Source organism: Ranitomeya variabilis, chromosome 3 (assembly GCF_051348905.1).
Source record: "Ranitomeya variabilis isolate aRanVar5 chromosome 3, aRanVar5.hap1, whole genome shotgun sequence".
In the NCBI taxonomy this organism is placed as follows: Eukaryota; Metazoa; Chordata; class Amphibia; order Anura; family Dendrobatidae; genus Ranitomeya; species Ranitomeya variabilis.
Genome location: NC_135234.1, coordinates 770,818,140 through 770,834,467, shown reverse-complemented (window position 1 = coordinate 770,834,467; position 16,328 = coordinate 770,818,140).

Genomic DNA, 16,328 nt, shown 5'->3' with positions numbered 1-16,328 from the left:
GAGGAAAGACAATCCCAGAGTCATATCACTAGTGACCACAAGAGGGAGCCAAAAAAGTCTAATTCACAACACCCCACATTCCTAAAATCATGTCCTTTTCACCATGTTTTAATCATTTATTGTATTGAAAAGAGAGTTTGCTTTTTACCTAGAACACTACCTATAGGTATGGGCTTTAGTGCAGGGAATCCCTAGGAAGCATCTCCATTGTCTCCAAGAACAATCACTGGTGACTTGCAGAAAGCATACAGATGTGACACGCAGAATCATAGGGAAGAAGTGCAGTCATTTGTTTACAAATCAGAGCAGGGTACTGCTCTGTCTGTATCAGCTTATTGGCAGCCCATTCAATAAAGTGGATGCAGTGCACTCTCCAATTAACAGGGTGAAATGCACTGTCAGTTTTAGAACAGGTGCACAATGCACTATATATTTAGCAGAGTGTTAGGATTACTTGTGCATTGCACTGTCCCTTTAACAGTACCGGTGCAGTGCACTGTCCATATAGCAGAGCAGATGCAATGCTCTGTCCCTTTAGCAGTAGCCGTGCAGTGAGCTGTCCATTTAGCAGAGAGGATGCAGTGCGCTGTCCATTTGGCAGAGCAGATGCTGTGCGCTGTGCATTTAGCTGAGCGGATGCAGTGCACTGTCCCTTTCGCAGTTATGTGCACAGTTCACTGTCCATATAGCAGAGCAGATGCAGTGCGCTGTCCCTTTAGCAGTACCGATGTTATGCGCTGTCCATTTAGTAGAGTGGGTGCAGTGCGCTGTCCATTTATCAGTACCGGTGCAGTGTGCTGTCCATTAAGCAGAGTGGGTGCAGTGCGCGGTCCCAATATCTGTACGGTGCAGTTCTCAGTCCCAATATCTGTACAGGTGCTGTGGGCGGTCCTAATATCTGTACGGGTGCAGTGCTCGGTCCCAATATCTGTACGGGTGCAGTGCGCGGTCCCAATATCTGTACGGGTGCAGTGCGCAGTCCCAATATCTGCATGGGTGCGGTGCGATGTCCCAATATCTGCACGGGTGCAGTGCTCGGTCTCAATATCTGTACGGGTGCAGTGCGCGGTCCCAATATCTGCAGGGGTGCAGTGCGCGGTCCCAATATCTGTACGGGTGCAGTGCGCGGTCCCAATATCTGTACGGGTGCAGTGCGCAGTCCCAATATCTGCAGGGGTGCGGTGCGAGGTCCCAATATCTGCACAGGTGCAGTGCTCGGTCACAATATCTGTACGGGTGCAGTGCGCGGTCCCAATATCTGCAGGGGTGCAGTGCGCGGTCCCAATATCTGTACGGGTGCAGTGCTCGGTCCCAATATCTGTACGGGTACAGTGCTCAGTCCCAATATCTGTATGGGTACAGTGCTCGGTCCCAATATCTGCACGGGTACAGTGCGCTGTCCCAATATCTGTACGGGTGCAGTGCGCGGTCCCAATATCTGCAGGGGTGCAGTGCGCGGTCCCAATATCTGTACGGGTATAGTGCTCGGTCCCAATATCTGCAGGGGTGCAGTGCGCAATCCCAATATCTGTACGGGTGCAGTGCTCGGTCCCAATATCTGTATGGGTGCAGTACACGGTCCCAATATCTGCAGGGGTGCAGTGCGCGGTCCCAATATCTGTACGGGTGCAGTGCTCGGTCCCAATATCTGTACGGGTACAGTGCTCGGTCCCAATATCTGTACGGGTGCAGTGCGCGGTCCCAATATCTGCAGGGGTGCAGTGCTTGGTCCCAATATCTGTACGGGTGCAGTGCTCGGTCCCAATATCTGTACGGGTACAGTGCTCGGTCCCAATATCTGGACGGGTACAGTGCTCGGTCCCAATATCTGGACGGGTACAGTGCTCGGTCCCAATATCTGCACGGGTACAGTGCGCGGTCCCAATATCTGTACGGGTGCAGTGCGCGGTCCCAATATCTGTACGGGAGCAGTGCGCGGTCCCAGTATCTGCAGGGGTGCAGTGCGCGGTCCCAATATCTGTACGGGTACAGTGCTCGGTCCCAATATCTGCAGGGGTGCGGTGCGCAATCCCAATATCTGTACGGGTGCAGTGCTCGGTCCCAATATCTGTACGGGTGCAGTACGTGGTCCCAATATCTGTACGGGTGCAGTGCTCGGTCCCAATATCTGTACGGGTGCAGTGCGTGGTCCCAATATCTGCAGGGGTGCAGTGCGCGGTCCCAATATCTGTACGGGTACAGTGCTCGGTCCCAATATCTGTACGGGTACAGTGCTCGGTCCCAATATCTGTATGGGTGCAGTGCTCGGTCCCAATATCTGCACGGGTACAGTGCGCGGTCCCAATTTCTGTACGGGTACAGTGCTCGGTCCCAATATCTGCACGGGTACAGTGCTCGGTCCCAATATCTGCACGGGTACAGTGCGCGGTCCCAATATCTGTACTGGTGCAGTGCTCGGTCACAATATCTGCATGGGTACAGTGCGCGGTCCCAATATCTGCAGGGGTGCGGTGCGCGGTCCCAATATCTGTATGGGTGCAGTGCTCGGTCCCAATATCTGTACAGGTGCAGTGCGTGGTCCCAATATCTGCAGGGGTGCAGTGCGCGGTCCCAATATCTGTACGGGTACAGTGCTCGGTCCCAATATCTGCACGGGTACAGTGCTCGGTCTCAATATCTGCACGGGTACAGTGCGCGGTCCCAATATCTGTACTGGTGCAGTGGTCGGTCCCAATATCTGCACGGGTACAGTGCGCGGTCCCAATATCTGCAGGGGTGCGGTGCGCGGTCCCAATATCTGTATGGGTGCAGTGCTCGGTCCCAATATCTGTACGGGTACAGTGCTCGGTCCCAATATCTGTACGGGTACAGTGCTCGGTCCCAATATCTGTATGGGTGCAGTGCTCGGTCCCAATATCTGTACGGGTACAGTGCTCGGTCCCAATATCTGCAGGGGTGCGGTGCGCGGTCCCAATATCTGTATGGGTGCAGTGCTCGGTCCCAATATCTGTACGGGTGCAGTGCGCGGTCCCAATATCTGTACGGGTACAGTGCTCGGTCCCAATATCTGTATGGGTGCAGTGCTCGGTCCCAATATCTGTACGGGTGCAGTGCTCGGTCCCAATATCTGTACTGGTGCAGTGCTCGGTCCCAATATCTGCAGGGGTGCGGTGCGCGGTCCCAATATCTGTATGGGTGCAGTGCTCGGTCCCAATGTCTGTACGGGTGCAGTGCGCGGTCCCAATATCTTTATGGGTGTAGTGCTCGGTCCCAATATCTGTACGGGTACAGTGGGTGACCCCACATCCCCTGGACCCATCTCCTGGTCTACACTGTCGGTATAGTCCGTCATCTATTACTTGGCTCGCCGTCGATCTGCCACTGACTGATGCGGTCGGACACTGCGCACAGGACCGACATATAATGGGAATTTTCATGCAATATGAGCGGAGAAATGGGACCGGGAAACTGCGCTCACCGCGGTCAGATGCACCTTGTCTGGGTCATCGCACAGAGCCGTCCTAGTCCGGCACATGAACATCAGTTGCACCAAGAACATGAGATTTTCCTGCAGAGACAACAGAAATGGGTAAAAATTGAAAACTTGCTTTTGTTAATCAGACATTAAACAATGGCTGCACTGTCCCCGTGAGATCCACGGCCAGCATCTGGTGAATCAGGGTAAGAGGAAGGCTGAGCTGAAACGCGTCGGCTGTTGGTTGTGGATCTCATGGTGGACAGGGCAGCCATAAACTCAAGTTTTCAATTTTTACCCATTTTTGTTGTTGCTGGAGGAGAATCTCTTTTTCTTTGGGTTTTGACGACATAGGAATGACGCTGAGAAGACGACGCTGCTGACTGATGGGGAAATCTCACCGCTGCTTCTTACAAGCGGCAGGAAATCTTCCATTCACAACAGGAAACGAACGTGGGAAAAAAACAAGATCCGACAGAAAACGCTTCCCCCGACCACCACAGAAAGAAGACGAGGAGACGGAGCGAGAGCGTTATACCCAAACCTGGTGCCAAGGACAACAGAGGCGCAGGGCAGGAAACGGCGCAGGAGAATCTAAACAGCGGGAGGAAGAGGATGTGCAGAGCGCGGCGACGCGGACAATCTCAACGCTGATAATTCACTTGTTTTGATCCTGGAGGAAAAGGAATCCACATCAGACCTCGAGTCATCTGCGTCATGAGCCGCTTTTGATTTGCAGCTGGACTTGTTTACAGACAATGCTCCGGGGTCACATACTTTTCCTGGATTCACATAGTAATGGCAGACGGGCACACTGCGGGCATCTTATGTCATACGGTAAGACATTACACGGAAATAGGACTAAAGGAAACCATCAGCAAGTCACAAAGAGAGAAAAAGGCTAAAGGAAACCATCAGCAAGTCACAAAGAGAGAAAAAGGCTAAAGGAAACCATCAGCAAGTCACAAAGAGCAAAAAAGACTAAAGGAAACCATCAGTAAGTCACAAAGAGAGAAAAAGGCTAAAGGAAACCATCAGCAAGTCACAAAGGCTAAAGGAAACCATCAGCAAGTCACAAAGAGAGAAAAAGGCTAAAGGAAACCATCAGCAAGTCACAAAGAGAGAAAAAGACTAAAGGAAACCATCAGCAAGTCACAAAGAGAGAAAAAGGCTAAAGGAAACCATCAGTAAGTCACAAAGAGAGAAAAAGGCTAAAGGAAACCATCAGCAAGTCACAAAGAGAGAAAAAGGCTAAAGGAAACCATCAGCAAGTCACAAAGAGAGAAAAAGGCTAAAGGAAACCATCAGCAAGTCACAAAGAGAGAAAAAGGCTAAAGGAAACCATCAGCAAGTCACAAAGAGAGAAAAAGGCTAAAGGAAACCATCAGCAAGTCACAAAGAGAGAAAAAGGCTAAAGGAAACCATCAGCAAGTCACAAAGAGAGAAAAAGGCTAAAGGAAACCATCAGCAAGTCACAAAGAGAGAAAAAGGCTAAAGGAAACCATCAGCAAGTCACAAAGAGAGAAAAAGGCTAAAGGAAACCATCAGCAAGTCACAAAGAGAGAAAAAGGCTAAAGGAAACCATCAGCAAGTCACAAAGAGAGAAAAAGGCTAAAGGAAACCATCAGCAAGTCACAAAGAGAGAAAAAGGCATCAAAGAAATGTAAAAGATACTATTACAATGGAGGAACAATAAGTAACGGAACCAACGGGATAAAAAGGAGTCAGAGAGAACAAGTCAGAGACAGGACACAAATGGAAATACTTGGAAAATAATGCTTAACAATCCACACATATATATGTATACAGTCACCGAAAAAAGAATTGGCGCCCCTGAAATTGTTCCAGAATATTATTACAGTTACACACGTTTATTTCCTTTCTGTCTATTGGAACAATACAAAAAAAACAACGAAAAAAAGGCAAATTGGATATAATTTCACACAAAAAACCCCAAAATGGTCTGGAATAAATTGTTGGCACCCTCAGGTTAATATTGGCAAACAGTCGCTTCCTATAACCATCTACAATCTTCTTCCTCCTCTCAGCTGGAAGTTTGGACGACTCTTGTTACAATCTTCTCCCGATCTCTCACATTTTGCCTTCTCCCAACAGAAATTGTAAGATCTCTCCCCAGGTGATCAATGGGATTTAGATTCGGACTCATTGCTGCCACTTCAGCACTCTCTATCGCTTTGTTTCCATCCATTTCTGGGGGCTTCTTGAAGTATGTTTGGGGTCATTATCCTGCTGGAAGACCCCTGACCTAGGACACAAACCCAGCTTTCTGACACTGAGCATTACATTGCCACTCAAAATCCTTTGGTAATCTTCAGGTTTCATGATGTCTCACACTCAGTCAAGGCAGCCAGTGCCAGAGACATCAAAACAATCCAAAAAATCTTTGAACCTCCACCATATCTGACTGTAGGTATTGTGTTCTTTTCTGTGTAGGCCTTATTCCGTTTTCAGTAAACAGTAGAATGATGTGCTTTACCAGAAAGCTCTGCCTTGTCTTCATCCGTCCACAGGACACTTTCCCAGAAAGTGGCTTATTCACATTTTGGCAAACTGCAGTCTAGCTTTTCTATGTCTCTGTGTCAGCAGTGGGGTCCTAAGGGGTCTCCTGCCATAGCGGTATATTTCATTCACATGTGGACGGATAGTTCACACTGACACTGATGCACCCCGAGCCTGCAGGGCAGCTGACATTTCTTTGGACCTTGATTGGAGCTGTTGATCCTCCATCCGGACTATACTGTGTAGCAACTTTAATCAATTTTTCTCTGCCGTCCACATCCAGGGAGATTATCTACAGTGCCAAGGTTTGTAAACCTCTTAATTATGTTGCACAGATGAAAACAAAGGAACATAAAGATCTCTGGGGATGGACTTGTAACCACATGTATAACAAAATATGTAATGAAAATAATCTGGGTGAAATAATTCATTTTCTGAAATAATTTAAGAGTGCCAACACTTTCGGCTATGACTGTATGTTCTGATGAAAAAAGTATCGAAATGCATGTTGAGATGCTCATTTGGCAAAAAAGAGCAAAAATAAAAAATACAAATAATATTAGTCAATCAGTTTACCTGCAGACATTGTTCCAGGCAGACCACACAGCACTGACCAAAAGAAAACCTTGTAGCGTTTCGCTGCAAAGCTTAGTCAGGGCGCAGATGATTATACTGTATACAGCATGTGTGGACACTAAACATGGCAATATTTTCTGTGCATTTCCATTTCTCAACTCAATATTTTTCTTTCCCTTTTATCCTATCTGGTACTTTATATATTATTTTACTAAAATATATTGTGAGTTAGTAGATAATTGTAACTGTTATTTGAGAGCTGCATTCAATATTGAGAGATAGTTTTAGATTAAAATGAATGAGACCCACTCAATTCATTGCAGGAGAGAGAAATATTCAGCTTTAGTACAAAATTATGTTGTAATCGTATAATGGCTGCACTCAGCTGTACTAAAGCAAGGAAATGTGCGATACATGAAATGTGAATAACATAATGGCTTGTGAAATCTATGAAAAAACACATGAGATGCTTAGCACAAGATTTGGCCAAAAATTGTGAGCCCATCCACCAAACGTCAAGGTAATCTCAGATCGGATGGGTCCCTGACCTGACTGCCTAGTGTGAACACTTACCTATGGCTAATAACATGGTACAGTTGAGTGCAGCCAGTGATCTATTTGCTATGTAAGTCTTTTTTGGTTATGCACCTGTTCAGATTAGATTGCTGTTCAGTCAGTTTACCTATATTCACTATGTAATCGTATAATGGACAGGATTTATATACGGTACATGGACCTATTTCTAGCTTCATTACTGATAAACTACCAATGTAGCTACCACTGGGGGGAGCTCCCTGTATACAGAGATACATGATAAGATCCTGTCCGCAGTCACCACTAGGGGGAGCTCCCTGTATACAGAGATACATGATAAGATCCTGTCTGCAGCCACCACTAGGGGGAGCTCCCTGTATACAGAGATACATGATAAGATCCTGTCTGCAGTCACCACTGGGGGGAGCTCCCTGTATACAGAGATACATGATAATATTCTGTCTGCAGCCACCACTAGGGGGAGCTCCCTGTATACAGAGATACATGATAAGCTCCTGTCTGCAGTCACCACTAGGGGGAGCTCCCTGTATACAGAGATACATGATAATATTCTGTCTGCAGCCACCACTAGGGGGAGCTCCCTGTATACAGAGATACATGATAAGATCCTGTCTGCAGTCACCACTAGGGGGAGCTCCCTGTATACAAAGATACATGATAAGATCCTGTCTGCAGTCACCACTAGGGGGAGCTCCCTGTATACAGAGATATTTGATAAGATCCTGTCTGCAGACACCACTAGGGGGAGCTCCCTGTATACAGAGATACATGATAAGATCCTGTCTGCCGTCACCACTAGGGGGAGCTCCCTGTATACAGAGATACATAAGATCCTGTCTGCAGCCACCACTAGGGGGAGCTCCCTGTATACAGAGATACATGATAAGATCCTGTCTGCAGTCACCACTAGGGGGAGCTCCCTGTATACAGAGATACATGATAAGCTCCTGTCTGCAGTCACCACTAGGGGGAGCTCCCTGTATACAGAGATACATGATAAGATCCTGTCTGCAGTCACCACTAGGGGGAGCTCCCTGTATACAGAGATACATGATAAGATTCTGTCTGCAGTCACCACTAGGAGGAGCTCCCTGTATACAGAGACACATGATAAGCTCCTGTCTGCAGCCACCACTAGGGGAAGCTCCCTGTATACAGAGATACATGATAAGATCCTGTCTGCAGTCACCACTAGGGGGAGCTCCCTGTATATAGAGATACATGATAAGATCCTGTCTGCAGTCACCACTAGGGGGAGCTCCCTGTATACAGAGATACATGATAAGATCCTGTCTGCAGCCATCACTAGGGGGAGCTCCCTGTATACAGAGATACATGATAAGATCCTGTCTGCAGTCACCTCTAGGGGGAGCTCCCTGTATACAGAGATACATGATAAGATTCTGTCTGCAGCCACCACTGGGGGGAGCTCCCTGTATACAGAGATACATGATAATATTCTGTCTGCAGCCACCACTAGGGGGAGCTCCCTGTATACAGAGATACATGATAAGATCCTGTCTGCAGCCACCACTAGGGGGAGCTCCCTGTATACAGAGATTCATGATAAGATCCTGTCTGCAGCCACCACTAGGGGGAGCTCCCTGTATACAGAGATACATGATAAGATCCTGTCTGCAGCCACCACTAGGGGAAGCTCCCTGTATACAGAGATACATGATAATATTCTGTCTGCAGCCACCACTAGGGGGAGCTCCCTGTATACAGAGATACATGATAAGATCCTGTCTGCAGTCACCACTAGGGGGAGCTCCCTGTATACAGAGATACATGATACGATCCTGTCTGCAGCCACCACTAGGGGGAGCTCCCTGTATACAGAGATACATGATAAGATCCTGTCTGCAGTCACCACTAGGGGGAGTTCCCTGTATACTGAGATACATGATAAGATTCTGTCTGCAGCCACCACTAGGGGGAGCTCCCTGTATACAGAGATACATGATAAGATCCTGTCTGCAGTCACCACTAGGGGGAGCTCCCTGTATACAGAGATACATGATAAGATCCTGTCTGCAGCCACCACTAGGGGGAGCTCCCTGTATACAGAGATACATGATAAGCTCCTGTCTGCAGGCACCACTAGGGAGAGCTCCCTGTATACAGAGATACATGATAAGATCCTGTCTGCAGTCACCACTAGGGGGAGCTCCCTGTATACAGAGATACATGATAAGATCCTGTCTGCAGCCACCACTAGGGGGAGCTCCCTGTATACAGAGATACATGATAAGATCCTGTCTGCAGTCACCACTAGGGGGAGCTCCCTGTATACTGAGATACATGATAAGATTCTGTCTGCAGCCACCACTAGGGGGAGCTCCCTGTATACAGAGATATTTGATAAGATCCTGTCTGCAGCCACCACTAGGGGGAGCTCCCTGTATACTGAGATACATGATAAGATTCTGTCTGCAGCCACCACTAGGGGGAGCTCCCTGTATACAGAGATACATGATAAGATCCTGTCTGCAGTCACCACTAGGGGGAGCTCCCTGTATACTGAGATACATGATAAGATTCTGTCTGCAGCCACCACTAGGGGGAGCTCCCTGTATACAGAGATACAGGATAAGATCCTATCTGCAGACACCACTAGCTGGAGCTCCCTGTATACAGAGATACATGATAAGATCCTGTCTGCAGCCACCACTAGGGGGAGCTCCCTGTATACAGAGATACATGATAAGATCCTGTCTGCAGCCACCACTAGGGGGAGCTCCCTGTATACAGAGATACATGATAAGATTCTGTCTGCAGTCACCACTAGGGGGAGCTCCCTGTATACAGAGATACATGATAAGATTCTGTCTGCAGCCACCACTAGGGGGAGCTCCCTGTATACAGAGATACATGATAAGATCCTGTCTGCAGCCACCACTAGGGGGAGCTCCCTGTATACAGAGATACATGATAAGATCCTGTCTGCAGTCACCACTAGGGGGAGCTCCCTGTATACTGAGATACATGATAAGATTCTGTCTGCAGCCACCACTAGGGGGAGCTCCCTGTATACAGAGATATTTGATAAGATCCTGTCTGCAGCCACCACTAGGGGGAGCTCCCTGTATACTGAGATACATGATAAGATTCTGTCTTCAGCCACCACTAGGGGGAGCTCCCTGTATACAGAGATACATGATAAGATCCTGTCTGCAGTCACCACTAGGGGGAACTCCCTGTATACAGAGATACATGATAAGATCCTGTCTGCAGTCACCACTAGGGGGAGCTCCCTGTATACAGAGATACATGATAAGATTCTGTCTGCAGCCACCACTAGGGGGAGCTCCCTGTATACAGAGATACATGATAAGATCCTGTCTGCAGTCACCACTAGGGGGAACTCCCTGTATACAGAGATACATGATAAGATCCTGTCTGCAGTCACCACTAGGGGGAGCTCCCTGTATACAGAGATACATGATAAGATTCTGTCTGCAGTCACCACTAGGGGGAGCTCCCTGTATACAGAGATACATGATAAGATCCTGTCTGCAGCCACCACTAGGGGGAGCTCCCTGTATACAGAGATACATGATAAGCTCCTGTCTGCAGCCACCACTAGGGGGAGCTCCCTGTATACAGAGATACATGATAAGATCCTGTCTGCAGTCACCACTAGGGGGAGCTCCCTGTATACAGAGATACATGATAAGATCCTGTCTGCAGCCACCACTAGGGGGAGCTCCCTGTATACAGAGATACATGATAAGATCCTGTCTGCAGTCACCACTAGGGGGAGCTCCCTGTATACTGAGATACATGATAAGATTCTGTCTGCAGCCACCACTAGGGGGAGCTCCCTGTATACAGAGATACATGATAAGATCCTGTCTGCAGTCACCACTAGGGGGAGCTCCCTGTATACTGAGATACATGATAAGATCCTGTCTGCAGTCACCACTAGGGGGAGCTCCCTGTATACAGAGATACATGATAAGATCCTGTCTGCAGCCACCACTAGGGGGAGCTCCCTGTATACTGAGATACATGATAAGATTCTGTCTGCAGCCACCACTAGGGGGAGCTCCCTGTATACAGAGATACATGATAAGATCCTGTCTGCAGTCACCACTAGGGGGAGCTCCCTGTATACTGAGATACATGATAAGATTCTGTCTGCAGCCACCACTAGGGGGAGCTCCCTGTATACAGAGATACAGGATAAGATCCTATCTGCAGACACCACTAGGGGGATCTCCCTGTATACAGAGATACATGATAAGATCCTGTCTGCAGCCACCACTAGGGGGAGCTCCCTGTATACAGAGATACATGATAAGATCCTGTCTGCAGCCACCACTAGGGGGAGCTCCCTGTATACAGAGATACATGATAAGATTCTGTCTGCAGTCACCACTAGGGGGAGCTCCCTGTATACAGAGATACATGATAAGATTCTGTCTGCAGCCACCACTAGGGGGAGCTCCCTGTATACAGAGATACATGATAAGATTCTGTCTGCAGCCACCACTAGGGGGAGCTCCCTGTATACAGAGATACATGATAAGATCCTGTCTGCAGTCACCATTAGGGGGAGCTCCCTGTATACAGAGATACATGATAAGATCCTGTCTGCAGCCACCACTAGGGGGAGCTCCCTGTATACAGAGATACATGATAAGATCCTGTCTGCAGCCACCACTAGGGGGAGCTCCCTGTATACAGAGATACATGATAAGATCCTGTCTGCAGCCTCCACTAGGGGGAGCTCCCTGTATACAGAGATACATGATAAGATCCTGTCTGCAGCCACCACTAGGGGGAGCTCACTGTATACAAACACACCATAGTTTATTTGTATCCCAGAAGTGACAACATCATGCAGCCAGGGCAGGTCAGGGTCTCTCGCAGTCGTGTGCTCTGTCTCTGTGGTGGATATACTAGCTGTGCTCAACCATCTTGTGACACCACTTAGACAATATTTGAAATAAGTTACTTAAAACACATTCTATTTATTATATTTTTAGCCTGACGAACTCCAAGTTTTGAGATGATGAACTTATTTCCACCAAAGGAAAAAACAAACAAAATATGTACAAAACAAGGTGATTAAAGATAAAAAGCAAAAACAGGAAACGCAGCAGAACAAAAGTCCAAGGACTAATCCCTCTAAATTTTGTAACATCTACTACTGTACAGGAGTCATCTATAAAGAGATCAACGTAAAGAACATACAGATGTCACATTCACAATGTCTGTTAATATAAATGATACTAAACTCAGTGCAGCCGTCTGCAGTCTAATGTACTGTATGTCAGGAAGAGAAATTAAGAGGAAGAAGGAAATACAGAAAAGCACAGATAATATGGCTGCTTCATACTAGTAAACAATTATTATTATAATACTGCTCCTATGTACAAGAATATAACTACAATAATACTGCTCCTATGTACAAGAATATAACTACTATAATACTGCTCCTATGTACAAGAATATAACTACTATAATACTGCTCCTATGTACAAGAATATAACTACTATAATACTGCCCCTATGTACAAGAATATAACTACTATAATACTGCCCCTATGTACAAGAATATAACTACTATAATACTGCCCCTATGTACAAGAATGTAACTACTATAATACTGCCCCTATGTACAAGAATATAAATACTATAATACTGCCCCTATGTACATGAATATAACTACTATAATACTGCCCCTATATACAAGAATATAACTACTATAATACTGCTCCTATGTACAAGAATATAACTACTATAATACTGCCCCTATGTACAAGAATATAACTACTATAATACAGCCGCTATGTACAAGAATATAACTACTATAATACTGCCTCCTATGTACAAGAATATAACTACTATAATACTGCCCCTATGTACAAGAATGTAACTACTATAATACTGCCCCTATGTACAAGAATATAAATACTATAATACTGCCCCTATGTACATGAATATAACTACTATAATACTGCCCCTATATACAAGAATATAACTACTATAATACTGCTCCTATGTACAAGAATATAACTACTATAATACTGCCCCTATGTACAAGAATATAACTACTATAATACAGCCGCTATGTACAAGAATATAACTACTATAATACTGCCTCCTATGTACAAGAATATAACTACTATAATACTGCTCCTATGTACAAGAATATAACTACTATAATACTGCCCCTATGTACAAGAATATAACTACTATAATACAGCCGCTATGTACAAGAATATAACTACTATAATACTGCCCCCTATGTACAAGAATATAACTACTATAATACTGCTCCTATGTACAAGAATATAACTACTATAATACTGCCCCTATGTACAAGAATATAACTACTATAATACTGCCTCCTATGTACAAGAATATAACTACTATAATACTGCTCCTATGTACAAGAATATAACTACTATAATACTGCCCCCTATGTACAAGAATATAACTACTATAATACTGCTCCTATGTACAAGAATATAACTACTATAATACAGCCGCTATGTACAAGAATATAACTACTATAATACTGCCTCCTATGTACAAGAATATAACTACTATAATACTGCTCCTATGGACAAGAATATAACTACTATAATACTGCCCCTATGTACAAGAATATAACTACTATAATACAGCCGCTATGTACAAGAATATAACTACTATAATACTGCCCCTATGTACAAGAATATAACTACTATAATACTGCCCCCTATGTACAAGAATATAACTACTATAATACTGCCCCTATGTACAAGAATATAACTACTATAATACTGCCCCCTATGTACAAGAATATAACTACTATAATACTGCCCCTATGTACAAGAATATAACTACTATAATACTGCTCCTATGTACAAGAATATAACTACTATAATACTGCCCCTATGTACATGAATATAACTACTATAATACTGCTTCTATGTACAAGAATATAACTACTATAATACTGCCCCTATGTACAAGAATATAACTACTATAATACTGCCCCCTATGTACAAGAATATAACTACTATAATACTGCCCCTATGTACAAGAATATAACTACTATAATACTGCCCCCTATGTACAAGAATATAACTACTATAATACTGCCCCTATGTACAAGAATATAACTACTATAATACTGCTCCTATGTACAAGAATATAACTACTATAATACTGCCCCTATGTACAAGAATATAACTACTATAATACTGCTCCTATGTACAGGAATATAACTACTATAATACTGCCCTCTATGTACAAGAATATAACTACTATAATACTGCCCCTATGTACAAGAATATAACTACTATAATACTGCCCCTATGTACAAGAATATAACTACTATAATACTGCCTCCTATGTACAAGAATATAACTACTATAATACTGCTCCTATGTACAAGAATATAACTACTATAATACTGCCCCTATGTACAAGAATATAGCTACTATAATACTGCCCCTATGTACAAGAATATAACTACTATAATACTGCTCCTATATACAAGAATATAACTACTATAATACTGTCCCTTATATACAAGAATATAACTACTATAATTCTGCTCCTATGTACAAGAATATAACTACTATAATACTGCTCCTATGTACAAGAATATAACTACTATAATACTGACCCCTATATTCAAGAATATAACTACTACTAGACTGTGGCCCGATTCTAACGCATCGGGTATTCTAGAATATGCATGTCCCCGTAGTATATGGACAATGATGATTCCAGAATTCGCGGCAGACTGCCCGTCGCTGATTGGTCGAGGCAGCCTTTATGACATCATCGTCGCCATGGCAACCATTATGACACCTACGTCGATACTGTGCCTGTCGCTGATTGGTCGAGGCCTGGCAGCCTCGACCAATCAGAGACGCGGGATTTCCATTATGACATCATCGTCGCCATGCTGTGCCCGTCTCTGATTGGTCGAGGCCTTAGACAATTATATATATAGATAATACTGCTCCTATGTACAAGAATATAACTACTATAATACTGCCCCCTATGTACAAGAATATAACTACTATAATACTGCCTCCTATGTACAAGAATATAACTACTATAATACTGCTCCTATGTACAAGAATATAACTACTATAATACTGCTCCTATATACAAGAATATAACTACTATAATACTGCTCCCTATGTACAAGAATATAACTACTGTTATGACCCCAATGGCAGAGGGTCTCAGAAATAATTACTAAGTCTGCAAACACAAAAAACCAGCTCATAGGGCAGTGGTAACTGAGCTGACCATATATCTAATCCTAGCACCACAAATAGCAGCAGCCGGGGAACGTGCCTACGTTGGTTCTAGACGTCTCGCGCCAGCCGGAGAACTAACTAACCCTAGAAGGGAAAAGAAAGACCTTTCTTGCCTCCAGAGAAAAGACCCCAAAAGTTGGATACAAGCCCCCAACAAATAATAACGGTGAGGTAAGAGGAAAAGACAAACGTAAGAATGAGCTAGGTATTTAGCAAAGAGAGGCCCACTAGCTAATAGCAGAATATAGTAAGATGACTTATATGGTCAGCAAAAACCCTATCAAAATATCCACGCTGGATATTCAAGAACCCCCGAACCGTCTAACGGCCCGGGGGGAGAACACCAGCCCCCTAGAGCTTCCAGCAAAGTCAGGAATCACATTTAGTACAAGCTGGACAAAAATAAAAGCAAAGCAAATAACCAAAAAACAAAGAAGCAAGACTTAGCTTAATTTTGCACGAACCAGGACCAGCAGACAGGAGCAAACAGAAAGGATCTGAATACAACGATGCCAGGCACTGGACTAAGGATCCAGGAAGTTTATATAGCAACACCCCTGGACTAACGACCCAGGTGGGTGCCAAACTGAGGAAAGACAATCCCAGAGTCATATCACTAGTAACCACAAGAGGGAGCCAAAAAGTCTAATTCACAACAGTACCCCCCCCTTAAGGAGGGGTCACCGAACCCTCACCAAGACCACCAGGGCGATCAGGATGAGCAGCGTGAAAGGCACGAACTAAGTCGGCCGCATGCACATCAGAAGCAACCACCCAGGAATTATCCTCCTGACCATAGCCCTTCCACTTGACCAGATACTGAAGCCTCCGTCTGGAGAGACGAGAATCCAAGATCTTCTCCACCACGTACTCCAACTCGCCCTCAACCAAGACCGGAGCAGGAGGCTCAACAGAAGGAACCACAGGTACAACGTACCGCCACAACAAAGACCTATGGAACAC